This window comes from Rutidosis leptorrhynchoides, chromosome 3 (genome assembly GCF_046630445.1).
Source record: "Rutidosis leptorrhynchoides isolate AG116_Rl617_1_P2 chromosome 3, CSIRO_AGI_Rlap_v1, whole genome shotgun sequence".
Classification (NCBI taxonomy): Eukaryota; Viridiplantae; Streptophyta; class Magnoliopsida; order Asterales; family Asteraceae; genus Rutidosis; species Rutidosis leptorrhynchoides.
In genome coordinates this window covers 302,540,652-302,554,925 of record NC_092335.1, presented here as the reverse complement: position 1 = coordinate 302,554,925, position 14,274 = coordinate 302,540,652, and positions in this window count along the sequence as shown.

Sequence of the window (14,274 nt, the reverse complement as noted above, 5' to 3'; positions counted from 1 at the left end):
CACTCAACATTTTTGTTGATAGTTACTCGCATGTTTTATTCTCAGGTTCATGATTGATTGCTTCCGCCGTGCTTAGAGAGTCTGCATATTTATGATGGCAGCTTTTATTAAACATTAACTTGCATTCTATTTTGATACATTTAATAGTGGATGTTGTTGACTTTGTTTAGGTCAACTTTTGGTTAAGTAATAATGTATGGTTTTTCTAAACTTACATATTTTGGTAGGTTTCCTTTATAGGAAATCATTTTTAAAGAAAGAATGCAAGGTTATTTGTCAAATTCATATAGAGTTATGATCAAGCTGTGGGACCAAGATAATGATGGTCGTCAAGTGTACTTTGACGGGTCGTTAAAGTTGGTATCAGAGCTCTGGTTGTAGGGAATTAGGCTGCATTGATGTTGTTACCCGAGTCGATAGGGTGCATTAGTGAGTCTAGTCTACAGCCCGGCCTATAATGTATTATTATATGTGATTATTTGTATCGTATTGGTATGTATATTTTTATCATACATACATCCCTATTATGTTTTGAATCCGGGAGGAACTCCCATTCCGATTTAAACGTAGTCTCTGACTTTTGCGAACTTATCCTTATAAGAACACCTTGGGTAGTGAAACCGAGGGGTGTCATTCTTGACTTCTGAAATTCTCGACATTTCTATGTCATCTATTATGGTTATGTATATATAATGTTTGAGTTATCTTATGCGAGATGTCATTCTTGACTTCTAAATGCTCGGCATTTCAATGTCAGCTATTATGTTTAGGTATATAACATTCTTATTATATTACATGCCTTTGTGCCGTTTTGCCTATGTGCTTTGGTTTTTGAACCGAAAAACGTCATTCTTGACTTTTAGAGATTCTTGGTACTTCGAAGACATTTTTATGTCATCGTTACTCCTATTCATTACTTTTGATGTTTTGTCTCTTGTGCTATCCTTAGCACATTGTTTAAGAAACCCTTTTAGAGAAATTATGTGAAAATTCGAAGTTGATCGCGTGTCCAGACCTCATGTAGTGCTATTGGAATGGAACTATGAATTAGCGAAATATAATGGCGTCTGGCCAACATGATTATATTATGTTAATTCATAAAGAAGTCCAATGTATTACACGGGTAGGGAAAATATTCATTATCTTATTTGTTGATATACGAGAAGCTCATTTTAACCAGATTATCTATCTCATGCTCTATCCTTCATAACTCGCTTGTTAGCAATAGCTTCGCTCGGGAACAGTTTTGGCCCAAGGACTTATGTCCTGATAATAGTCAAAACAACATTTAACTCATTAGTTTTCATGACCTCGTAACATTTGTTGGTCAAATGTCGCACGACGATTCAAGTCCTTTACTCGATCTTCCACGATCTTACTTCAACTTGTAACCTCTGAAATACAGATACTCTGTTTATCATCGAGATTTTACACATTTGTTTAATTGGGCGGTTCTCACAGGATTTATGGGTGAATAGAAGTAATGAAATATTTTGTCATGTATACAATTTATAAAATCATACATGTATGTATGGTTTCAAATGAATAAATTTACCCTTACCTATTTTGGCTAGTATATACTAAATCATACCTCCAAAATTATTTTAAAACCACTCATTGAGCTGTTTGACTAAGTCAATTTATTTTATATAAAATGGTACACGTTGTACATACTTCTAAATGTACTAAGAACTTCGTTCTGTTTATGTTGTCACATCAAACATTTAAAGCTTTTTCAAAACTCCTTTGATTGATTTTATCAAATTTTCGCATTACTCTACAGAGTGTTTGGATCACAGTTCTTCTCATCCTCCGTTTAAGGATGAATCCTACCATTAAGTTCATTGATAGAAACTCTTACACCACTTTGGATGCCGGTTTTATTAAATTTGTTGGAAAGTCTTTGCGCACATAGAATTTTCCCTCTTATGGTTGGACATGACCGAAATGCGGACCGATAAATCAATTTTCTGGGGTACACTCGGTGGTCACCCTATTGTAGAAACGCGCTAGGTGGGTTTCTACCCCAACTGTTGTTATAGTGGGTATCATGGATATATATTACTCTAGACCGTTTGAGGAGTTTCTACTCTCAATATTCGCTGTCAACCGCAACACCCTTGAAAACATCAATCCTATGATCCAATACTTTGGGGTGCACGAAATTATTTTTGGAGATTCATCTCACCCGAAGTCGGCCATTCTTTATAACCCATGATTAGCGTTCTTTTCATCTGCACATAAATTTAAGAATATGGATGAATCCTAGATTTCCTCGCTCATTGTACAAGGAAGTTCACTCTCGTTGAAATATCACACCTTTCGTACATCTTCCTTTCGGAAATGTAATGAAAATTTACTTTAAAGTCCGTGATCCTCGTTATCTAATTTGAGAGAATTTCCTTAAATATCTATGCCACCGATGTGACTACTCCATATATTTCTTCCTTAATTGTTGCAACTATATTTCATTCGTCCCAGTTCGTCTCCTTGGGGAGCTCCTATTTTGTTTGTCAGGAAGAAAGATGGTTCGTTTCGATTGTGTATTGATTATCGCGAGTTAAACAAGCGTACTATTAAGAATCGTTACCCTTTTCCGAGAATTGATGATCTGTTCGATCAACTTCAAGGTTCGTCCATTTATTCTAAGATTGATCTTCGTTCTGGTTGTAGTGACCCGAACTTTTCCATGTTTATATATATTAATTGAGATTGATATTTACATGATTAAATGTTTCCAACATGTTAAGCAATCAAACTTGTTAAGACTTGATTAATTGAAATATGTTTCATATAGACAATTGACCACCCAAGTTGATCGGTGATTCACGAACGTTAAAACTTGTAAAAACTATATGATGACATATATATGGATATATATATATATAGTTACCATGATACTATGATAAGAAAACATATCATAAAGTATATTAACAATGAACTACATATGTAAAAACAAGACTACTAACTTAATGATTTTTAAACGAGACATATATGTAACGATTATCGTTGTAAAGACATTTAATGTATATATATCATATTAAGAGATATTCATACATGATAATATCTTGATAATATAATAATTTAAAATCTCATTTGATATTATAAACATTGGGTTAACAACATTTAACAAGATCGTTAACCTAAAGGTTTCAAAACAACACTTACATGTAACGACTAACGATGACTTAACGACTCAGTTAAAATGTATATACATGTAGTGTTTTAATATGTATTTATACACTTTTGAAAGACTTCAATACACTTATCAAAATACTTCTACTTAACACAAATGCTTACAATTACATCCTCGTTCAGTTTCATCAACAATTCTACTCGTATGCACCCGTATTCGTACTCGTACAATACACAGCTTTTAGATGTATGTACTATTGGTATATACACTCCAATGATCAGCTCTTAGCAGCCCATGTGAGTCACCTAACACATGTGGGAACCATCATTTGGCAACTAGCATGAAATATCTCATAAAATTACAAAAATATGAGTAATCATTCATGACTTATTTACATGAAAACAAAATTACATATCCTTTATATCTAATCCATACACCAACGACCAAAAACACCTACAAACACTTTCATTCTTCAATTTTCTTCATCTAATTGATCTCTCTCAAGTTCTATCTTCAAGTTCTAAGTGTTCTTCATAAATTCCAAAAGTTCTAGTTTCATAAAATCAAGAATACTTTCAAGTTTGCTAGCTCACTTCCAATCTTGTAAGGTGATCATCCAACCTCAAGAAATCTTTGTTTCTTACAGTAGGTTATCATTCTAATACAAGGTAATAATCATATTCAAACTTTGGTTCAATTTCTATAACTATAACAATCTTATTTCAAGTGATGATCTTACTTGAACTTGTTTTCGTGTCATGATTCTGCTTCAAGAACTTCGAGCCATCCAAGGATCCATTGAAGCTAGATCCATTTTTCTCTTTTCCAGTAGGTTTATCCAAGGAAATTAAGGTAGTAATGATGTTCATAACATCATTCAATTCATACATATAAAGCTATCTTATTCGAAGGTTTAAACTTGTAATCACTAGAACATAGTTTAGTTAATTCTAAACTTGTTCGCAAACAAAAGTTAATCCTTCTAACTTGACTTTTAAAATCAACTAAACACATGTTCTATATCTATATGATATGCTAACTTAATGATTTAAAACCTGGAAACACGAAAAACACCGTAAAACCGGATTTACGCCGTCGTAGTAACACCGCGGGCTGTTTTGGGTTAGTTAATTAAAAACTATGATAAACTTTAATTTAAAAGTTGTTATTCTGAGAAAATGATTTTTATTATGAACATGAAACTATATCCAAAAATTATGGTTAAACTCAAAGTGGAAGTATGTTTTCTAAAATGGTCATCTAGACGTCGTTCTTTCGACTGAAATGACTACCTTTACAAAAACGACTTGTAACTTATTTTTCTGACTATAAACCTATACTTTTTCTGTTTAGATTCATAAAATAGAGTTCAATATGAAACCATAGCAATTTGATTCACTCAAAACGGATTTAAAATGAAGAAGTTATGGGTAAAACAAGATTGGATAATTTTTCTCATTTTAGCTACGTGAAAATTGGTAACAAATCTATTCCAACCATAACTTATTCAACTTGTATTATATATTATGTAATCTTGAGATACCATAGACACGTATACAATGTTTTGACCTATCATGTCGACACATCTATATATATTTCGGAACAACCATAGACACTCTATATGTGAATGCTGGAGTTAGCTATACAGGGTTGAGGTTGATTCCAAAATATATATAGTTTGAGTTGTGATCAATACTGAGATACGTATACACTGGGTCGTGGATTGATTCAAGATAATATTTATCGATTTATTTCTGTACATCTAACTGTGGACAACTAGTTGTAGGTTACTAACGAGGACAGCTGACTTAATAAACTTAAAACATCAAAATATATTAAAAGTGTTGTAAATATATTTTGAACATACTTTGATATATATGTATATATTGTTATAGGTTCGTGAATCAACCAGTGGCCAAGTCTTACTTCCCGACGAAGTAAAAATCTGTGAAAGTGAGTTATAGTCCCACTTTTAAAATCTAATATTTTTGGGATGAGAATACATGCAGGTTTTATAAATGATTTACAAAATAGACACAAGTATGTGAAACTACATTCTATGGTTGAATTATCGAAATCGAATATGCCCCTTTTTATTAAGTCTGGTAATCTAAGAATTAGGGAACAGACACCCTAATTGACGCGAATCCTAAAGATAGATCTATTGGGCCTAACAAACCCCATCCAAAGTACCGGATGCTTTAGTACTTCGAAATTTATATCATATCCGAAGGGTGTCCCGGAATGATGGGGATATTCTTATATATGCATCTTGTTATTGTCGGTTACCAGGTGTTCACCATATGAATGATTTTTATCTCTATGTATGGGATGTGTATTGAAATATGAAATCTTGTGGTCTATTGTTACGATTTGATATATATAGGTTAAACCTATAACTCACCAACATTTTTGTTGACGTTTAAAGCATGTTTATTCTCAGGTGAATATTAAGAGCTTCCGCTGTTGCATACTAAAATAAGGACAAGATTTGGAGTCCATGTTTGTATGATATTGTGTAAAAACTGCATTCAAGAAACTGATTTCGATGTAACATATTTGTATTGTAAACCATTATGTAATGGTCGTGTGTAAACAGGATATTTTAGATTATCATTATTTGATAATCTACGTAAAGCTTTTTAAACCTTTATTTATGAAATAAAGGTTATGGTTTGCTTTAAAAATGAATGCAGTCTTTGAAAAACGTCTCATATAGAGGTCAAAACCTCGCAACGAAATCAATTAATATGGAACGTTTTTAATCAATAAGAACGGGACATTTCAGTTGGTATCCGAGCGTTGGTCTTAGAGAACCAGAAAATTTGCATTAGTGTGTCTTATCGAGTTTGTTAGGATGCATTAGTGAGTCTGGACTTCGACCGTGTTTTCTTTAAAAATGATTGCTTAACATTTTTGTTGGAAACTATATATTTTTAACATATGAATATTATGTGATATATTAATCTCTTAACGTGTTTGATATTATGTGATAGATGTCTACCTCTAGAACAAGTCCCATTGACTCACCTAATAATAATGAAGAGTCAAATGTAAATTGGAATGATTCGTGGACTGATTCACAAGTTCCCGAAGAGGAACCGGAAGAAGAGTCGGAACCGGAAGAAGAATCGGAACCGGAAGAAGAATCGGAACCGGATGAAGAAATAGAACCGGTGGGGGAAATAATAAAACGGTTAAGTAAAAGAAAATCCTCAACCAACCGACCAAGGTTAATTATGGTCAATGGTGTTTCCGCCAAGGAAGCAAAATATTGGGAGGATTACCAATTCTCCGATGAATCAGATTCCGACGAGAATTCCGATGATGTTATAGAAATTACCCCAACTGAATTTAAAAAGGCAAAAGAAAATAATAAGGGAAAGGGCATAAAAATAGAGAAATCTAATTCCAACCCCGATGAACTTTATATGTATCGTCAACCCCCGAAGTCCTTAAGTTGTAACAATGACCCGGGAACCTCTAAACCACCAGGTTTTTCTAAACCAATGTGGAAAATTACGGCTCGTATTAGGGGAACATCATATATCCCTAGAAACTTGGCAAAACGAACCAAAACTGAAGAAGAAGAAACGAGCGAGTCGGAATAAGATAGTTGTATTCGTGTGGTGTAATATATGTAATATAGTGTTCTTATGCTTTATGATATATGTAAAAATTGCTTGTATTAATAAGTATTTTTTTTATGAAACTAACTCTTGTCTATTTTACAGTTTAAAAACACAAAATGGATAGACAACCCAATATTTTAAGAGACCTACCCGGGGACATGATTGATGAAATCTTGTCTAGAGTCGGCCAGAATTCTTCGGCACAACTATTTAAGGCGAGATCAGTTTGTAAGACATTCGAAGAACGTTCCAAGAATGTCTTGGTTTATAAGAGACTTTCGTTTGAAAGATGGGGGATATCACATTGGGAAACCCATAAGTTACGATGTGTTTACTTTGACGCATATATTGCGGGGAACCCAAATGCTATTTTACGCAACGGGTTAAGAAATTATTTTGACTCAATATATCCGAATATTGGACTTCGTGATTTAGAAAAAGCGGCTAACATGCAACATAAAGAAGCATGTTATGCTTACGGATTAGTAATGTTCGCTTCTCACCAAAGTGAGAACAAGAACATCGGGCTACAACTATTAAACAAAACGTTTCCACAAGTGACGGAGTCGGTAATTGGGGTAAGAAATGAGGTTTTTAGATTATTACGGGACTGTTGGACATTACGTAACCCTCGTCCCTTTGATGACGTTACAACACGCTGTCTTATCAACGGCCATAACGGTTATGTTGCACAAGACCAAGGATGGGAAGTAGTCCTAGTAAAACCAGAATGCATGACTTGTTTCTGGACGTATGAATTACGTGTCTTTATTGCCTTTGCCGAACGACTTGTGTACTAGCTAGAATTGTCTTCACAACTATCTTGTATCAAAGTTATTGTGTGATATATTTCATGCTTTATGTAAAATAAGCGGTATTGTAAGTTTGTAAAATATTGTATAAAAGTTTGAACGCGAAATATTATTACAATCAGTTTTTCATATAGAATTGTAGTAGTTGAATTGTATATTAGCTACTAAGTATGAACTTAACGGGTAGGTACTACCCGAATTTAAACTTATAAAACGCTAATATGAAGAAAAAGCTTTTATAAATGAGTTCATATTATGCTACGAAATACTATTAACTACTCTTAATATTCTGTATGATTAACTTGTTCCATTTAACTATTTTGAAGGAAATGGCATCGACTACTCGACACACCGTGAATATGAATGAAGAGGAATTCCGTACTTTTCTAGCTTCAAACATAGCCGCAGTACAGGCTGCGCTACATACCAACAATAACCTTGGATCTAGCAGTACAGGAAATCGTGTAGGATGCACCTACAAAGAATTCACTGCCTGCAAACCTTTGGAATTTGATGGAACCGAAGGACCGATCGGATTGAAACGGTGGACCGAGAAGGTTGAATCGGTGTTTGCCATAAGTAAGTGTACTGAAGAGGACAAAGTGAAGTACGCTACGCATACCTTCACAGGTTCTGCGTTAACATGGTGGAATACCTATCTAGAGCAAGTGGGACAAGATGATGCGTACGCACTACCGTGGTCAGCATTCAAGCACTTGATGAACGAGAAGTACCGTCCCAGAACCGAGGTCAATAAGCTCAAGACAGAACTTAGAGGGTTACGAACCCAAGGATTTGATATTACCACGTACGAAAGACGATTCACAGAATTGTGCCTATTGTGTCCGGGAGCATTCGAAGATGAGGAAGAGAAGATCGACGCGTTTGTGAAAGGATTACCGGAAAGAATCCAAGAAGATATAAGTTCACACGAGCCCGCCTCCATACAACAGGCATGTAGAATGGCTCACAAACTAGTGAACCAGATTGAAGAAAGAATTAAAGAACAGACTGCTGAAGAGGCCAATGTGAAGCAAGTCAAAAGAAAGTGGGAGGAAAACGGTGATAAGAATCACCAATACAACAACAACAGCAATTACAACAATAATCGCAAAAATTATCCCAACAATCGCAACATCAATCGCAACTACAACAAACGGCCCAACGACAACAACAACAACAGCAACAGCAACTACAACAATCATCCCAACAATAATAATAACCGCAACAACAACAACAATCAGAAGCAGCTATGCCAAAGGTGTGAAAAGAATCACTCGGGGTTCTGCACCAAATTTTGCAACAAGTGTAAAAGAAATGGTCATAGCGCGGCGAAGTGTGAGGTCTACGGACCAGGGGTTAATAGAACGAAAGGAACAAATGGTGTCGGAACGAGTAATGGTGGAGCAAGTAGTGTCGGAGCAAGTTATGCCAATGTAGTTTGTTATAAATGTGGAAAACCGGGCCACATTATTAGAAATTGCCCGAACCAGGAGAACACGAATGGACAAGGCCGTGGAAGAGTTTTCAATATTAATGCGGCAGAGGCACAGGAAGACCCGGAGCTTGTTACGGGTACGTTTCTTATTGACAATAAATCTGCTTACGTTTTATTTGATTCGGGTGCGGATAGAAGCTATATGAGTAGAGATTTTTGTGCTAAATTAAGTTGTCCATTGACGCCTTTGGATAGTAAATTTTTACTCGAATTAGCAAATGGTAAATTAATTTCAGCAGATAATATATGTCGGAATCGAGAAATTAAACTGGTTAGCGAAACATTTAAGATTGATTTGATACCAGTAGATTTAGGGAGTTTTGATGTGATAATCGGTATGGACTGGTTGAAAGAAGTGAAAGCGGAGATCGTTTGTTACAAAAATGCAATTCGCATTATACGAGAAAAAGGAAAACCCTTAATGGTGTACGGAGAAAAGGGCAACACGAAGCTACATCTTATTAGTAATTTGAAGGCACAAAAACTAATAAGAAAAGGTTGCTATGCTGTTCTAGCACACGTCGAGAAAGTACAAACTGAAGAAAAGAGCATCAATGATGTTCCCGTCGCAAAAGAATTTCCTGATGTATTTCCGAAAGAATTACCGGGATTACCCCCACATCGATCCGTTGAATTTCAAATAGATCTTGTACCAGGAGCTGCACCAATAGCTCGTGCTCCTTACAGACTCGCACCCAGCGAGATGAAAGAACTACAAAGCCAATTACAAGAACTTTTAGAGCGTGGTTTCATTCGACCAAGCACATCACCGTGGGGAGCTCCTGTTTTGTTTGTCAAGAAGAAAGATGGTACATTCAGGTTGTGTATCGACTACCGAGAGTTGAACAAACTTACCATCAAGAACCGCTACCCACTACCGAGAATCGACGACTTATTTGATCAACTACAAGGCTCGTCTGTTTATTCAAAGATTGACTTACGTTCCGGGTATCATCAAATGCGGGTGAAAGAAGATGATATTCCAAAGACTGCTTTCAGAACACGTTACGGTCATTACGAGTTTATGGTCATGCCGTTTGGTTTAACTAATGCACCAGCTGTGTTCATGGACCTTATGAACCGAGTGTGTGGACCATACCTTGACAAGTTTGTCATTGTTTTCATTGATGACATACTTATTTACTCAAAGAATGACCAAGAACACGGTGAACATTTGAGAAAGGTGTTAGAAGTATTGAGGAAGGAAGAATTGTACGCTAAGTTTTCAAAGTGAGCATTTTGGTTGGAAGAAGTTCAATTCCTCGGTCACATAGTGAACAAAGAAGGTATTAAGGTGGATCCGGCAAAGATAGAAACTGTTGAAAAGTGGGAAACCCCGAAAACTCCGAAACACATACGCCAGTTTTTAGGACTAGCTGGTTACTACAGAAGGTTCATCCAAGACTTTTCCAGAATAGCAAAACCCTTGACTGCATTAACGCATAAAGGGAAGAAATTTGAATGGAATGATGAACAAGAGAAAGCGTTTCAGTTATTGAAGAAAAAGCTAACTACGGCACCTATATTGTCATTGCCTGAAGGGAATGATGATTTTGTGATTTATTGTGATGCATCAAAGCAAGGTCTCGGTTGTGTATTAATGCAACGAACGAAGGTGATTGCTTATGCGTCCAGACAATTGAAGATTCACGAACAAAATTATACGACGCATGATTTGGAATTAGGCGCGGTTGTTTTTGCATTAAAGACTTGGAGGCACTACTTATATGGGGTCAAAAGTATTATATATACCGACCACAAAAGTCTTCAACACATATTTAATCAGAAACAACTGAATATGAGGCAGCGTAGGTGGATTGAATTATTGAATGATTACGACTTTGAGATTCGTTACCACCCGGGGAAGGCAAATGTGGTAGCCGATGCCTTGAGCAGGAAGGACAGAGAACCCATTCGAGTAAAATCTATGAATATAATGATTCATAATAACATTACTACTCAAATAAAGGAGGCGCAACAAGGAGTTTTAAAAGAGGGAAATTTAAAGGATGAAATACCCAAAGGATCGGAGAAGCATCTTAATATTCGGGAAGACGGAACCCGGTATAGGGCTGAAAGGATTTGGGTACCAAAATTTGGAGATATGAGAGAAATGGTACTTAGAGAAGCTCATAAAACCAGATACTCAATACATCCTGGAACGGGGAAGATGTACAAGGATCTCAAGAAACATTTTTGGTGGCCGGGTATGAAAGCCGATGTTGCTAAATACGTAGGAGAATGTTTGACGTGTTCTAAGGTCAAAGCTGAGCATCAGAAACCATCAGGTCTACTTCAACAACCCGAAATCCCGGAATGGAAATGGGAAAACATTACCATGGATTTTATCACTAAATTGCCAAGGACTGCAAGTGGTTTTGATACTATTTGGGTAATAGTTGATCGTCTCACCAAATCAGCACACTTCCTACCAATAAGAGAAGATGACAAGATGGAGAAGTTAGCACGACTGTATTTGAAGGAAGTCGTCTCCAGACATGGAATACCAATCTCTATTATCTCTGATAGGGATGGCAGATTTATTTCAAGATTCTGGCAGACATTACAGCAAGCATTAGGAACTCGTCTAGACATGAGTACTGCCTATCATCCACAAACTGATGGGCAGAGCGAAAGGACGATACAAACGCTTGAAGACATGCTACGAGCATGTGTTATTGATTTCGGAAACAGTTGGGATCGACATCTACCGTTAGCAGAATTTTCCTACAACAACAGCTACCATTCAAGCATTGAGATGGCGCCGTTTGAAGCACTTTATGGTAGAAAGTGCAGGTCTCCAATTTGTTGGAGTGAAGTGGGGGATAGACAGATTACGGGTCCGGAGATTATACAAGAAACTACCGAGAAGATCATCCAAATTCAACAACGGTTGAAAACCGCCCAAAGTCGACAAAAGAGCTACGCTGACATTAAAAGAAAAGATATAGAATTTGAAATTGGAGAGATGGTCATGCTTAAAGTTGCACCTTGGAAAGGCGTTGTTCGATTTGGTAAACGAGGGAAATTAAATCCAAGGTATATTGGACCATTCAAGATTATTGATCGTGTCGGACCAGTAGCTTACCGACTAGAGTTACCTCAACAACTCGCGGCTGTACATAACACTTTCCACGTCTCGAATTTAAAGAAATGTTTTGCTAAAGAAGATCTCACTATTCCGTTAGATGAAATCCAAATCAACGAAAAACTTCAATTCATCGAAGAACCCGTCGAAATAATGGATCGTGAGGTTAAAAGACTTAAGCAAAACAAGATACCAATTGTTAAGGTTCAATGGAATGCTCGTAGAGGACCCGAGTTCACCTGGGAGCGTGAAGATCAGATGAAGAAGAAATACCCGCATCTATTTCCAGAAGATTCGTCAACACCTTCAACAGCTTAAAATTTCGGGACGAAATTTATTTAACGGGTAGGTACTGTAGTGACCCGAACTTTTCCATGTTTATATATATTAATTGAGATTGATATTTACATGATTAAATGTTTCCAACATGTTAAGCAATCAAACTTGTTAAGACTTGATTAATTGAAATATGTTTCATATAGACAATTGACCACCCAAGTTGATCGGTGATTCACGAACGTTAAAACTTGTAAAAACTATATGATGACATATATATGGATATATATATATAGTTAACATGATACTATGATAAGAAAACATATCATAAAGTATATTAACAATGAACTACATATGTAAAAACAAGACTACTAACTTAATGATTTTTAAACGAGACATATATGTAACGATTATCGTTGTAAAGACATTTAATGTATATATATCATATTAAGAGATATTCATACATGATAATATCTTGATAATATAATAATTTAAAATCTCATTTGATATTATAAACATTGGGTTAACAACATTTAACAAGATCGTTAACCTAAAGGTTTCAAAACAACACTTACATGTAACGACTAACGATGACTTAACGACTCAGTTAAAATGTATATACATGTAGTGTTTTAATATGTATTTATACACTTTTGAAAGACTTCAATACACTTATCAAAATACTTCTACTTAACACAAATGCTTACAATTACATCCTCGTTCAGTTTCATCAACAATTCTACTCGTATGCACCCGTATTCGTACTCGTACAATACACAGCTTTTAGATGTATGTACTATTGGTATATACACTCCAATGATCAGCTCTTAGCAGCCCATGTGAGTCACCTAACACATGTGGGAACCATCATTTGGCAACTAGCATGAAATATCTCATAAAATTACAAAAATATGAGTAATCATTCATGACTTATTTACATGAAAACAAAATTACATATCCTTTATATCTAATCCATACACCAACGACCAAAAACACCTACAAACACTTTCATTCTTCAATTTTCTTCATCTAATTGATCTCTCTCAAGTTCTATCTTCAAGTTCTAAGTGTTCTTCATAAATTCCAAAAGTTCTAGTTTCATAAAATCAAGAATACTTTCAAGTTTGCTAGCTCACTTCCAATCTTGTAAGGTGATCATCCAACCTCAAGAAATCTTTGTTTCTTACAGTAGGTTATCATTCTAATACAAGGTAATAATCATATTCAAACTTTGGTTCAATTTCTATAACTATAACAATCTTATTTCAAGTGATGATCTTACTTGAACTTGTTTTCGTGTCATGATTCTGCTTCAAGAACTTCGAGCCATCCAAGGATCCATTGAAGCTAGATCCATTTTTCTCTTTTCCAGTAGGTTTATCCAAGGAAATTAAGGTAGTAATGATGTTCATAACATCATTCGATTCATACATATAAAGCTATCTTATTCGAAGGTTTAAACTTGTAATCACTAGAACATAGTTTAGTTAATTCTAAACTTGTTCGCAAACAAAAGTTAATCCTTCTAACTTGACTTTTAAAATCAACTAAACACATGTTCTATATCTATATGATATGCTAACTTAATGATTTAAAACCTGGAAACACGAAAAACACCGTAAAACCGGATTTACGCCGTCGTAGTAACACCGCGGGCTGTTTTGGGTTAGTTAATTAAAAACTATGATAAACTTTAATTTAAAAGTTGTTATTCTGAGAAAATGATTTTTATTATGAACATGAAACTATATCCAAAAATTATGGTTAAACTCAAAGTGGAAGTATGTTTTCTAAAATGGTCATCTAGACGTCGTTCTTTCGACTGAAATGAC